This window comes from Lepisma saccharinum, chromosome 18 (assembly GCF_977018435.1).
Source record: "Lepisma saccharinum chromosome 18, izLepSacc3.1, whole genome shotgun sequence".
In the NCBI taxonomy this organism is placed as follows: Eukaryota; Metazoa; Arthropoda; class Insecta; order Zygentoma; family Lepismatidae; genus Lepisma; species Lepisma saccharinum.
In genome coordinates this window covers 18,323,282-18,338,913 of record NC_139246.1, presented here as the reverse complement: position 1 = coordinate 18,338,913, position 15,632 = coordinate 18,323,282, and the positions used below count along the sequence as shown (strand labels likewise).

The window sequence follows — 15,632 nt, the reverse complement described above, 5'->3', positions numbered from 1 at the left end:
TGAAAACGTTTTTTATGGTTTTCCCGTGTTTTTTTTCCACTTGGGATGGTGTCCTAGCAGTAGTGGGACATGCGACAAAATGGTTTCTTTTCTTCTTCGTACCGCAAAGTGAACCGTGTACAACAGGAGATTTGCAGTTATTTTCCTATTTCCCGGGTGTGGGACGGTGTCCCAGTAGTAGTGGGACATGTGGAATACGTCGTCATTTTTTACTGCCTACATTCCGATCTCAACATTATGTAGAAAATAGTAGTAAATTTCCTATATTTTCCATCAGGGGATTCCCCACTTTCTTTGAGAGTCCCCTTGCGCAATGTACACTGGGCCTCAATTGCTGCACCATTGTATTCGTCAGGCACGACTTTCTTTTTATTCTTTTAACCCGACATTGATATCTTTCTTCCTTCCTGAGCTATTATGCTTTACAGATGGTGTGAGGCGATTTTCGCATGCCTGTCACTCGAAAACGGTGCCGATTTCGACATTTTTTCACATGGCATTTTTTCCTTGTTTTTACTTGTTGAATCACCTCCCAAGTGTTGTAACAGGTATTTTGCAACACCCTGTATATCCATACATACATATATATATATATATATATATATATATATATATATATATATATATGTGTGTGTGTGTGTGTGTGTGTGTGTGTGTGTGTTCCGTATAGGACGCCGAATTTGAATCGAGTGCTATTGTTTTGTTTCGAGGTTGGCAGAGCTGTTCTTACCAATGTTTGTATCTGTTGTCATGCCGATTAATTTTTGACTCGTTTCTTGTAGTTACGATATGGAACAGTCTACGATTGAAGACAGACAGACATCTGCGAGAGGGTTATCAATAATTTTGTGGAGGGTATAAATGCATGCAGACTCAGTAGAGTTCGACATATGCCTGACATTGTCTTTCATACGTAAATGGGAGATGTTACTGCTTACATATATGTGAAATATAATTATTTTCAAGATATTTTCCATATTATTATTTAATTTTCTAATTCGGCGTCCTATACGGAACACCCTTTATAAGAAACACACACACATTTTACTTTACAAAAGTAATATCTAGTTTTGGAAGATTCTTACATCTAGTACATTGAGATAGAAATGTGTTTTTTTTATCACCTATGAAAATTCTCATTAACATGCTTTACAAATGCTCAATATGTTCAATATCCTGTCTCTCTGCAGGAATCTTCACAATAGAAGACTTCATTCATCTACCTAAAGTCGTTTTCACGTTCAGAAGACACAACGGCGCTTATGGAGAAACCGCACAGTGTTGCCAATACAGCGCTAGCTCATGTTGCCGGGAAATGATGACCTTCCTTCACAATGAAGGTGTTACATATTTTGTATATATAATGATAATTATATGTAATTATTAATATACTGTGAACGTTACAGTTACCATTTTAACTACGATCCATTGCGATCACTACACGCGCGAGTGTAATGCACGAATATGACACTTCAGAAATCACTTAAAAAAGTAGAAATCACTGAGCGCTCACACAACTGAAAACACTTTTTCGAGAGAGGAAAAAAGTCGAAACAGACCAAAGCAGATCTCTCACTCAAGTAAGGGGAACCTGGCACATGGGTTAGATTCAAGTTGCAACCCAAACAAACAAATGAGTTATTGCCCATTCGAACTGATAAGACGTCAATAACTCAAGCAAGGCATGTCATATTTCTATCTTGAAGCCCCATATTTTGTCACGGGTTGGAAAGCCTTTCAAAGGTTAATATGGTGTCTATGAATTTATGTGTACGTTGGAAACTGAAAGGTGATCTTCATTTCAGTATTAATGTCGACAGTAATGTAAACAAAAACAACGTGTATTTGCGACAGCACTAATGTTTCTCACAACAGCAGCATTGGAAATAATTGTCAATTATTAAATTTAAGTAATTGCAATTCTATTATAACAAACTGCATGAAGTTAATATTTTTACTGAATGGAAATAAAATATCAACTCGAAAACTTGGTGGTGATTAGCCGGAATGCTGCGGTGAGTCAGCTCAAGATGGCCAGACAACGTCTCCTTACTTGGCGCGCGGTTCGGGTTAAAAAGAAACTCCAAATGCATGGAAGTAATATTTCTGGGAACTTTTGAGTGGTTATAAAAAATAATTTCATCATTTTCTCCACAACTTTGTCGCTGGAAGTTTTTACTTGGAATTACAGAACAAAAAATGGCCAGCGACGACATTTTCTATTGCACGAATATAAAAAATCTCCACATATTTTATTTGAATATTTTTAATGCAAATTTGCTTTAAAGTATTGATAGATTCTGAGCACCACCATCACCTATGACAATTAAAAAACAGTGTCAATTTTTTTCATAATGAAAGCTTCAATTTTACGGCATGTTTCAAAGTTAGGAATAAGAACAATGTAAAATTTTGTTTTCACAGAAAATTTGCGTTTTTAATTTATCAAAAAATATGGAAACAAGTTACCAGTTTTTTTGTGGTCACCACGTGTAAATTTGTAAATCCAGAAATTTCACAACAGCGCGCTCGTATTTTTCCATAAGAAAAGCATTGTCCATAAGAGTCTAGTGTGTCTTCTGAACGTGAAAACGACTTTTTTTTTTTAGGTATCGTAACGTACCTGTCACTTTCATTTTCGAGTTAAGCTTAGCTAGGTAACAGGCAGGAAACTCCAAGGAATGTATTAACTTCATCACAACTTCAGGACAAAGCATTTGCCAGTTATTGCAGAGAAAAAAGAGAGATGAAAAGGGGGAGGAGGTTGGTTTCAGAGCATGGAAGTGGAATGTGAAACATGACACAGTTTGTCGGGAATAGAGAAGAGCAGTTTTGAGGTTTGGGGAGAGGAGAGTGAAGTTTGGATTTGGGCAGAGGACAGAGAGTTTGTTTTTGAAAGACAGTCGAGCTGGATTACTAAAGATGACGTCAGATCTAAAGTTGTTTGGGAGTGAAGTACAGAGTTTTAAAAGACAGTTGTGAGAGACTAGATCAGTGTGTGTGTGTGTGTGTGTGAGAGAGAGAGAAAGTTACCCTGGAAACTGTTATTGATCAACTCTTCAGGAACGAAACAGGTAATATGCTTTCTCTATCGCCAACCTTGCCTATGCAGTCTTTAGGTCATTCTAACCCAAAATAAGTGAATTGCCATTCATTTAAAAGGTTGTGTAGGATAAGTTTATTTAGGTACCTCCGCTGATGAAGGATGCAGATAAGCGAGTGCTTATGAGGTACAGTTTTCCCCCAATGGTAAGCTCCGAGAACCTGTAAGGTCCTTTACAAACTCTAGAGTTTCCTTAATGCACTTTTTGAGGTCCTTTACGGTACTTATAGTATACTTTTCCACATAAGCAGACACCTTGTTTCTTACGCAGGTCCATATCGTCTGCGAATGGAATTGTCGAAGGCAAGATCCTTCCGGAATTATGTCGGAGACTGCCACGGACAATGCGCTGACCGACATTCACCGTCGAATGACGGTATTGTATGTGGAACATTATTTATCTCTGCCGCGGGTGAAGGAGTGGAGTCGGAGGTTTCGCGAAGAAAGAACGTCACTGCCGTCATTCGACAGTGAATGTCTCGCCTACTAGCGCCTTCCGCCACCAGGACTGCTCGTTGCTCTTCCTTACTGGCCTCCACGATATGCCTGACGGCAAGCCCATGCACGTCTGCACTTCACACGGCTCACACTCGCACTGCTTCACACAAGCCTGCGACGCGAGTGCCATCTACCGGCCGACAACGGAACCCCCTTCCAGTGGCAGGAGTTTCGTGGATCCGCGGCATCTACACGTCGAGATATACGAGGCGGCCTGTTTTCCACTGACTGACCCTTGCATATACAAAGGCTATGTAAAATGCTAATAATATGCTGGATATATCCACATAGACATATTAGTGAATAATAATCCTCAGATAGTCGCCTCAGTGACGAGCGCTTTAAGTATCCGATTGACTCAAGATCTCGCCATCAAGGGTTTACGGGTTAGAGTATCGGCCTATATCATTTCATCCAATCATCATTTATCCTCATCGTTATGATTAGCCAGAATTGACAGAAAAGCAGTGTCAGAAAAGAAAAATACCAAAAAATTGAAATGCAAATCCCATGGGTATCTAAATATTTTAATATTCAAAATAGAGAACGTATTGGATATCTATATACAATTACAACAGGTTTACGTTTAAAATTTGATTGCGATAATATTCTCCCTTCTAGCCTGAGGTATGCTAGTGCTCTATAAGTCCTACTTTTGTTTAGTTTTCAGCTTCCCTAAAGTACGAGACTTAACAAAACTTACTTGTCGCTCTCATCCATATGAAGAGCTCTTTTGTGCTCAGTGATTGCCTCCTTTGTGAATATCTCGTGGTTGATATCCTGGGTGTAGATATATTCCTTGCAGTTTCCAGGACACATAGTGTGAACTGAAACACGATCGTCATATTGAGTCACAACTTTTATTCACATTTATAATAACTTATTGTTTAGCTTAGTTACAAGACATTAATAGATAGTCCTGTAATTTCTTTCTTTGCTAACAATCTTCTGCATGATAAATCTGTATATATTTAGTTCACCGTAATCAATGTACGTATATGTGTGTGTGTGTGTGTATATATATAGTCCCTCGGGGGAATATATTCATCGGGGTTAAATATCCACCCCCTCGTATCTCGCGCAATGTTAATGTTATGGCAACTCTCCGACTCTTGTTTGAAAGCGCCCTCCATGGTGAGATGAGGCAGCAGGTTTGGAGCTTGTGAGAAAAATCTGAAGCCATTCAGGGTTAATTCCATGAGATAAGAAGACAATTTTTGAAGTACTAATTTTTTTGGACGTTGCTGTATTGACAATGTGCAATAATATTCCCAAGAGATAAAGAGACTGAATTATATTTGGTGTAAAGATCAAGAGTCAGGGAAACATATCTGCAGAGTGAAACTGTCGCATGGCGCTCAGAGTTGCCAACCCAGTGATTCAATATTCTGCTTGTAGCTGTGGGTTGATATGACCAGTCACAGAAATTAAGTACAATATGCCCATGGGCATTATTATGAGAAGAAAGGACTACAATCTGACTGGATCCAGTGTATTCGTTCTAGTATGTGGATGCATGAAATATGTACCAAATTATCGTCCATGTGTCCAAAGTGCAATGGAATTTCTCACAAATGTAAATAGTAAAAGAGGCTATGGTAAATCAAAATAAATGTTGTTAGAAACGCTATGCTCGTCTGTACAAATGATGTTCTGTTTACGAAACAAACGTTAATAATCTTCCAGTCAATGCTGTGTATTATTTTCCTTTAAATATGTCATGTCAAGTATTACAACAATTGTTTCTTGTATTGGGCATTTTACCCTGAACACGGGGTGATTTGTCCAAATTGACGTTCATCTGTTTATTTTTCTATGGTTCTTTTGCTGTAAGACTTACAGTAATAAAACTTATAGGTAACATCCTTTTCATTGCAACACTCCTTCATTTAGCGAAGCTATAAACCGCCAAAAAAAGTTGGGCGTATTCCCCTGAGTGACTCTATATATAATATATTTATATAATCGTCTAGGTTAATTTTTGGTACACTAATAAACTTGAACAGTATCTATATACATGAGGCGTCTGGGGGTGTTAGAAATTGCTTACACATCTCCTACTCTAAATTACGAAATTATATTTTACTATATTATATACGTAGTTAGCAATGCGCTTCGAAATTCGCAGTAGAAGTTCATCAAAACTGTAGATCCTGTCTCTGTTGACCTACGTTTATTACAAATACTGTTCTTTTACTATCATTCACAAAAATATTTTCATAGAGTCACGAATTGCTTAATTTTTCTATTATTCTTTCTACATTTGGTTATTTGTATAATTTGATTAATTCAGAATAAGAGCTGAGCACTATTTTATTTATGCATTCGTCATAACAGATGCAAAAGCAAATTATGCTTAGTCGTTACCCTACCGCAAAACCATATGTTATTAATTATGAATTTACATTGCCAACACAGATCTACGTTATATATTAATAATAATAATATCTGCTATGAGATTTTTCCTATAAAATATACATCGTACTCCTCATAGTAAGATCTATGCACCCCGTTAGCACTTCTACATGGATGAGCATGATTATCTGACGGTTTTAAAATAGCAGAAATGAAGCAAACACATTTCACTAGAACATATATGTAAATGGAATAAATTCTACACTTCTTGGAGATTAATTTAAAAAAACAAACACAATTTATGTGCACATTTGTTGAAGATTAATTCACACAACACAAACACAAACTGATGCTAACAAAAAATAATGTCTTATGGAGGAATAGTTGAGAGTATTGGGAAGGATGTCTTCAAGCGTGTGATGTTAAACTTCAGGGAAAGACTCCAATACTGTGTAGCATCACAATATGACCATTTGAAATACATTATCTCCAAGAAGACACCCTGTGGTGAAACGTGTTCGCTTCATTTCTGCTATTTTAAAACCATCAGATACTTATATATTTAATATTTTCATGATTGATTTGCTTTATTTTACTTCGTTTCTTGTGCCACTTTTGGCTAATTTGCGAAGATTGGAATGAGTGATGATATGATGGAATTTATAAATGGACAATCACAAACATCCATGCCCAGGCTAGGATTCGAACCCGAGACCCCTGGCATCGTAGCTCGATGTGCTAACCACACCGCCACAGGGCCGGCTTAAATATTTTCATATATCACTGTGTATTGGTAAGATTGATGAAACTATATTTTAACATGGATATGATGACTATGTTCACTTAAGTTTCAATTTCACTTCAGGGTTCATATTCGAGGACCCACTACAACAGACAAATTACGGTGATAGATGTGCTACTGGGCTTCGATTGTATACCGCTTGTTTTGCCTGTTCGAACGTTATTCGCTCGGGCGAAGAAGCTTTCGATTCGGTACGCTGTCTAGCGTCGTTCGTTCGAACTATTTGGCGCTCGGACGAAATCCTCTTCCCGCAGCAGACTAATAACAATGATGTCTGAGGAATCGCAGCTTCCAAACGAACCCCCAAAGAGCAATACGTTACCAAGAAATGTTGCTTACCTTGATGCACTCTGCACGCTGTAGAAGTTTGTATTGTACGGTATTCTACTGGATAATGACTGACTAATTTGTTTTAATTGACTTCGCTTATCTGTCACTTTTGGCTAAATCGCAAAGATGAGGATGAGTGATGATATGATGAAATTGATGAAGGAATGGTCACAAGGAACACGCATGTCCTCTCCGGGATTAGAACCAAGGAACCCTAATGTCGTAGCGTGCTCTTCTAACCGCTACTAAATATCTAATTAAATTAATATAAATATGATCAAACTTTACTTGATTTAAATATCTCCATAAATTTATTAAAATTCTTCATGAAGCAAGGAGCTTCTCTAGGACCGCATAGGCGAGATTCTGAAAAGATAGAATATAATAATTAATATTAATCTTGCTACGTGAACAACATGAGTGAATGAATGAATTGATTTATTTTACTTCACATTTCTGCCACTTTTGGCTAATTGTGAAGATGAAGATGAAGATGAAGGGACAAACACAAACACATGTGGACAGCACACAAGTCCGAAAGAGGATTATACTGGCCATGGGTTCAGACGCCAGAGTCTCGCTAGTCTTCAGTCCAGGGTGTAGTACGTGGAAGGGAGGTTGACATTGAGATGTCTTCTTAAAGAGTCGGCCCCGTGGCGGAGTGGTTAGCACATCGCGCTACTACGCTAGGGCTCCTGGGTTCGAAACTCCGCCCGGGCATGGATGTTTGTTAGTGTACATTTATCAATTTCATCATGTCATCACTCATCCCTATCTTGACAAATTAGCCAAAAGTTGCAAAAAAGCCGTAGTAAAATAAAGGGTCACCCTTCACACCCAATGTGTACAAACAACGTTATTCAACTCAGAGCCCTCTGTAGCCTGTTTGAGGCATCGTAGAACTCTGAAATTTGGTGAATCCACTATGCAGACCATGGGGAAGAGGATGGCGATAAAAAAGCTCAATTTTCCGCCACCAGGTTGAAATGTGGCGCTGTAATAATGAAACACTTTTGTTCAGCACTCACGTTAAGTGATTTAGCTGAGTTATTAATTAGAAAGACATTTGATAGTGACTGGAATTTGCGAGAAAATAATCTCTCGTTTATTGCAAGATTGCAAGGTAAAGGCAAATCCATAACCAATTGAAGCAGTTTACGTCATTATTACAACCCCTCATGGAAGCACAGCGCCACATTTCAACCTAGTGGCGGAAATTGAACTATTTTTAATTTTCTTTTATCGCCATCCTCTTCCTCGTGGTCTGCATAGCTGATTCACCAAATTTCAGAGTTCTACGATGCCTCAAACAGGCTACAGAAGGCTCTGAGTTGGATAACTTTAATTCTGGCCACACGGTACTTACGATACGTAAGTTCGCGATGGCGTGGAGTTTATATGTTTATACTTGTACATACAATCTCGTAAGAGGCCAATAACATTTTCGGAAGAGAAAACAAATTACTATTTCCACCTGTCAGTTGTGATGAGAATTTATTCCCGATTCATGACTCGACAAACTCAGGAACATAGGAAATTCCAATGAAAACAGTGCCACCTCATATTTCGTGATGATTGTTCCTAAATCATCTAGAGTCCGTTTGCCCCGCAAATATCATGTGATTGATTGGATATTTTGAGATAGGCGATCCTTATTTTAAATACCATACTTTGTTTACTGAATGTTCGCACATTGTATGACAATCATTTTTTTCATTTTTCAATAAAAACTTTCAGTGTATTTTTGAAAAATGTGCTTTGGGTGTCCGTTTGCCCCTTCCTTATCTTTGTGTAATTTGCCGTAAAGTAAATGTCTATTAATGATTCTGTATCATACAAATTGAGTAAACACATTTGCGCTGCATGTGTTTTTAAACTCCTCTCACATGAAAGAACAATGTAATATTGTTTTATGAAAATTGGGTGAACACTCCAAAGATAAAGTGTTTTGTCTCGGACCAGCTGCGCTGGTTCGATAGGCGTGCTGCGAACAACGTTTAAAAGAAATTGAAGTTATTTTTTTTTTTACCATTGAGGATGTATGGAATAAAATCTTTAACATGCTACTACAGGAAGGTATTTTGCTACCTTGAGCCCCTCCATGTGTGTATGTGTGTTAAACAGCCTATTATGTAGATTATATTGGAATAAAGGCCTGGATGAAGCTTGGATTACATATAATTCTTACCAACGCACAAACTATTAATCTGGATCACAAACGAGTGAAGTACAGTATTGAACAAACACTAATAGCAACGTATAGGCTATTCTCTTAACTTGAAGCATTCCACCAAATAACGCTGTATGGCACATTTTGGAATATTCTGAGTTACCAGTGGAATCATGCTGTACCGAACATGACTGACATATACTGAAAGACTCGTTTCTCTATTGCCCAAGAGTTGGCACGAGAATTCTGGCAAACTGTACTCTGAGTGGAACAACGCTGTAGGGTAAGCAAGATGCCGGACCGCAGAGAAGTAATGTTATTAGCCAGTGACGTGCATCGTATCAATAGAAGCAGAAAACGCAAAGTAAACGTTTCTGAATGGAAGAACGTTAAAAGGAGGAAGTTAATGGGTGCAAGCATAGACAAGTAGAAAGGCAAGGATGTGATGGAAAAGAGGCAGCCAACGAAGGCAAGTGGAACAACGCTGTATGGACAAATGGAACTATAAAACGGTTGCAGTAAACGGTAAGGTACATGAAACCTTCGCCTTTTGGCAGCACAGCTTGTACAGTACATGGATTGTTGTCACGTATTATACAATACTGGGTAATGTCAATGTCTTAGTATGCAAAGACAAAAATAATGTTATGTCACATCAGCATGTAGCCATTCTTAAAGACAAAATACACCATCCTAGATTATACCTTGTACATGAAGATGTACACGCTGTTCCAGAGAACCTAGCTATCTTGCACCGTGGCCCGCTGCCACTCAAGAAGAAGAAGAAGGCCTGATGGTTATAATATGCTGCAGTACATGGACGAGGAATACAGTCAGTTTTACATCGACTTGCCATGTGCAGATGAGTGAAGTGTGTATTTTGGTGTAACCGAACCATTTCTATTTTCTCTTCGTTGAACCACTGGAAACAGAGTAACTTGCCAGACTGAAGCGTGTGTTTTGGTGTAACAGTGTAATTGATACTATTATAAACTGAAGAAAGTATGAACCCCCCTCAAGCAGATTTGTCTATACTTAAAACAAGCTCAACATGCCCATATGAGCTTTTTGCTCAAGTGTGGAACCCCGTCTAATCCAAGATTTTTGTAAAAATGCCCTCAAATATTTCCTGAGAAAGTATGAACCCCCCTCAAGCAGATTTGGCCATACTTAAAACTATGCCAAGTTCCCATATGATCTTATTGCTTATAGTGTGTTTTTCTGTCAAAATCCCAGGAATCTTGAATTGATATAAAGCTCATATCTATTGGGTTCTGAGACCCAGTAGAGTGTGGTGCATGGTTTTTATTGCCCTGTAATCGGGAGGCTCGGGTTTGAATCCTGGTAAAATGTGAAGCCTCCCCTGATGGCAAAATGTTAATATTATTGCTTTGTAATCAGGAGGCTCGGGTTTGAATCCTGATAAAATGTGTAAGATTGAAATACATGTGGCAAAATAATATCTCCATACGTGAGATTTTGAGAATAATTATTCCTAGTTGATATACAACTCCCAGATCTGAAACCTGGTAAAAAGTGTTGTTCAACAGAGCAAAATTATTCTCTATTGGGAACCACCCGCTCAGCCATACAATAGGGGAAAAGCGGGCAAACATAATTAATTGTTTGCATGTTTTGCCGGCACGCAAGAGATATAATCTATACAAGTAGAAGGGAGCATTAATGATTTTTCTGTGCGATTCACTGAAGAGGTCATTAATTTTTCTGTGTGACATGTAAAAATGTGACAAAGATTATTGAGATAAAGATACACATTTTCTGTGCAACATGTAAAAGTGTAACAAAGATTATTGAGATAAAGATACATATTTTCTGACACAGTAGCAATGAACTGCTTTTCATGCTGAAAGCAATTCTAGTTTTGTATTATTCTGATAATAAGAGCCTAGGCAAGGCTTGGAGAATAATTCATTGCAGTCAAAATCCAATTTTGTCTGTATTAAGGTCTCAGAACCCAGTAAAATGTGGGCATATTCCATATTGAGAAGTGTTAATATTGTTGCATTGTAATCAGGGGCTTTGGGTTCGAGTCCTGATATAAGATTGAAATATATACAACTGCCCACACATAAGATATTCACTGCTAGCTGATAATACAGTTGAAGTTTGTGTGTTGTATAACAGGATAATAGAGCAAATATCTTCTAGAATTGTTCTGTGACCCTCTCATTTCTTACATCATAAACATATGATTTTTCACCTATGAGAATAACACTACATATGGTGTCATCAGGTAATGCCTCATGGAATTCACAGATAATTTTAATGTTTGTCCTGTCATTCACCACAACTTGTTTCCTTTTTGAAGTGTTGATGACAAACATGGGTCTCTGTGCTTTGAATTCATCTGGTGTGTAATACATGTCAGTAATGCCAGTAGTGACCCTTTTGAAGGATGTAAATGCTTCATATAATTTAAGGAAATCATTCTTGGACATGTCTAAATTGTAATTTTCTCTAGGAAATACCTCATTTCTGCCATTTTTAAGATATATGTTCTTGATGTTGCAGTTATCAAATCTACTTGAATTTTTTTCCTGATTATTGTGTCTTCCATTCTGAAACAATACCACCACAAAATCAGGCATGTCATATTGAATACTGGAGAATGAATTTGTAGCATCAAACTCATAATAAGTACCAGATGCGGGCTTCTGTACACATTGATATGTATAAAATTGCAGAGGAATCTGTGGATTTTTTATTATATCTGCTTTGTATTTAAGAGCATAACTGGCCTCATATTCAACAACAGGGATTCTTAGCTCCATAGTCTGAATAATGCACTTGCCCTCATCAGGTAGGGTATTAGGCATAGCTTCCCCTGTAGAGTTTAATGTACTGTACCTCATCAAAGCATTATTATCATTGGCAGCTCTTCTAAATGTAATTCTTAAACCACCCTTCCACATAATATCTTTGTAATCTGAGAAGAATCCTGGCAACAGGCGCATGGGGAACAGCACTGTGTGGTTCTTAGATATAATTTTATCACCAGCCTCAAATCCACCTATTTTGTAGTAAGAAGCCTCGGTTTTGGATAATTTTAATGTGGCCAAAGCTGTGGAGGTAATGCCGGGATAATCCACTCTGTTTATAACAACACCATGCTTTCTGACCTCAATTTCAGAGAATAGATGTGGCACAAAATTATCCACCAATCTTATATTTGAATTTGCCGGATAATCTGTTCCATCGAGCTTTACAACATCAAATTTGATGTATAGATCTGCTCTGTGAGGGTGTATAAATCCATCCCCAACATCAAGATCAACCTCAATTTCTGTGTTGGGTTGATTTAAATTTGCAAATGTCCTCCTGCTTGGGGAGAATGATTGTAGCTCATAACTCTCAATATTTTCCATTGTATGTATTTTTATTTAAATGTTAATCTCTATGATTGCAGTTGTTGTGGCTCCAGCAAAATCAACTAATTCTTCTTTTTCATTAGTGACCATCAATTCAATATAATCTATTCTATTATGACACACAGGAAAATATAATGTTGGGGATGGATTGTAGATGATTGGCTCCATAAATTCAGAATTAGGTTTGAATGTTGCAATGATGCCAGTTTGTTTGTGAGTGCCTATGCCATTTGATTTGGTGATCATACCCTCAGCCACATTACAGTGAATATTCAGAGTCTCTATGGCTAGGAATTTAGGTATATTCATAGCAGTGTGTTTGATGGCCGGTTCAAGTTTTGTGTTGTTCTCAAAGCCTAACAGCTCTCCTATAGTACCCAGATCCACTGTCTCCGTAGCAGATACAATCTCTACTCTGTGAGTGACAGAATTTTGACTTAACACTACACCTCTGGGTAATTGAGCATTTAGAGTGGACAGATTATATTGCCCTGGAGTGATGACAATTTTTTGATCCCCAACTGCAATTTTGTTGTTGTGGTGAGTAATATTAGGGATCAAGTACATGCCGTAAAATGCTCTGAGAGCTATTGTTTTGGGATACACTATGTCATCATGTAATTTGAGTTTCAATATTGAATTTTGGCTGGTGAGATGGAATACCCCCATGATGTTTTAAATACCACAAGGCTTTTTTGAAAATTTTCAATTGATGGTTTATTTATTTGAGACATATATCTAAGAACTAATAAACACAAATGTCCACAATTAACATCTTTGAAGTTTTGAACACGGGCATTATTGTAATAAAGATTAGGTGATTTTAGATATTTTATTAAATTTTCAGGTGGAACACCTCCAAATGAATCAAACACAAATGCCTCATCTTTTAAATATTTAAGATAACAGATCCAGTGAGTGCCCTGATTTTTGTACTCATCCAAATTAACAATGCCACACTCTTTGTTGAGTGGTTGTTCTGGTAAAGAATCAGACATGTACACACCCCTAAAATGTTTGATGCCCAGTGGCTTGATTAAAGCTTCAATATCTTGGTTTGTAAGCGGCTCTTGTTTTTTTTAAACTTATTCATGGCTCTCTTAACACCTTTGCCTTTTTTCTCCATGGCCAGGTTATGGCGCTTCTGCTCATCTAATTCTGCCTTATTTTTCTTGGCATCTATTACTGTTTTTGCTATGGCAGCTGATCCCCCAGCCAAGCTCCCAACAGCCCCGAGAGCAGCTAAGATGGCCGGGATAGTAAATATGAAGCCACCAACATGTGATTTTTTCCTGGATTGTTGTAATTTTTTTAATTGGGGGGTACTAAGCAACAATTTCATACCATGTCTCTTTGCAATACATGATTTTTTTTTCTTGCGCTGCTTTTTGGTCAAAAGACTGTCAATAGTTTTAAGAGATTTGAGACCTGCATAAGGTATTTGATACATAACACCCTTGGCCTTCATTGTAGGTTTATTATATACATATTTACAGCCCCCACCCCAGTTTTTGTTTGGTGTTCATAGCTATGGTGGTTCCCAATGCTGCTATTTTTTCACTTAAAGAAGCATCTTTGCTTACAAATCTACCAAATGCAGCCTCTTCTAATTTCTTGTCTGCAACATGTCTCTTGTCTAGATCAGAATGTGTGTTGTATGCTATGTCATGGTCTCTACAAGCAGCATCTAGGGGATTAACACCAGGATCACCTCTGTTTAATCTATGATCCAGTTTTGTGCCTGGACCACAATACTGATAGCCTGGAATATGTAGTTCAAATGGCAGCTTGTTTATAATGTCATTAACCAACCCCCGACCCTCAGAAATATTCCAAAATTTAGGTGGTAGAGTATTAATAATTTTTATAAGATATCCAATCCCCTTAGTGTCATTCACTATAAAATTAGACAATTTTGTGCTTATCATGTCCATAATTCCAACCTTTTCATTGTAAAAATTGTGGTTGCCAGCATTTTCCTCCCCAGCTATCACCAATAACCTATCTACAAGTTTCCTGACATCATCAACCCACACAAATTCTTTAGGCAGGGTGTTGTATTGTTTGATCCCACTGCCAGTCTTAATTTGTGACCATATGGGCTTGATTAAGTTGTTATATTTTGCCCCACTGCTAGACTTGACTCTTTTTTGTGTGGGATCATTGTTCTGGTATAGAGCATCTGATTTTATTAATATTTCTTTGTAATGTTCATAATCTTGATCTGTATAGTTGCCAGGCCTTTTCCTAGTCATCAGTTCCCACAACCCAGGTGTTCCGGGGTACTTAACAAAAGCACCTTTTTCTCCGAGACGAGATTCTGAATATACAATTATATCATCTCCCATAAATGTTACTCTGAAATTGCCAATTCTATGTATGATGCTGCCATCAAGCTCTGTGTCAGCATATAAGCCAAAGACCTCATCTTTATTGTCTTTAGGTGTGGTTAAATATTTTTGAGCAAGAAGACCCAATTCAATAGGATCCTGAGTAGCTTCAATTCTTCTAGGAGCAATAGGACTAGGTGTATGAATACTGGAAAGTGGGGTGAATGGATAATCTAATATGTTCCTAGCAGCTACAGGTACAAGCTCTGTGATCAAATTTTGATTTTGCTCTGTAACAGTTTTGATATTCTTACCTAATTCACTAATAGCATCAATGATAGGCTGTTCTGTTTGTTTGTGTTGTTCATAAATTCCTCGGTTCTGTGATTTCCATCCCTTAAATCTTTTTACAAGATAATCTCTTAATTTAAGATCATCAATGATTGGCCTTTTCATGTTTATTTATTTATATTTCAATGTCTAGAAAATTGTTGATTTTATTTCTGTATTTGCCACTATTGGGTGTTCTTGTCATATCAATTGTGACAAACCCATAACTGTCCTGGTTCCAGCACCTACTGCAAAATTTAGAAAAATCATTGTAGCTCAAGTCCCCACCTACATATTCATCATGTATGTGTTTGAGGTTGGTATG

At 37.6% G+C, this 15,632-nt stretch overlaps 1 long non-coding RNA gene across 1 annotated transcript in view; it reads right to left on the bottom strand.

Annotated features, from left to right (window-relative positions):
- Nucleotides 1-7,454, bottom strand: part of LOC146002614 (uncharacterized) — a 9,803-nt gene extending 2,349 nt beyond the window's left edge. Inside the window, exons 1-2 of the long non-coding RNA XR_014443730.1 lie at nucleotides 7,377-7,454; nucleotides 4,305-4,428 (exon numbers count right to left, since the gene is read on the bottom strand). This is a non-coding gene — a long non-coding RNA (uncharacterized LOC146002614). The remainder of the gene's footprint in view (nucleotides 1-4,304; nucleotides 4,429-7,376) is intronic.
- Between the last annotated feature and the right edge of the window lie 8,178 nt (nucleotides 7,455-15,632).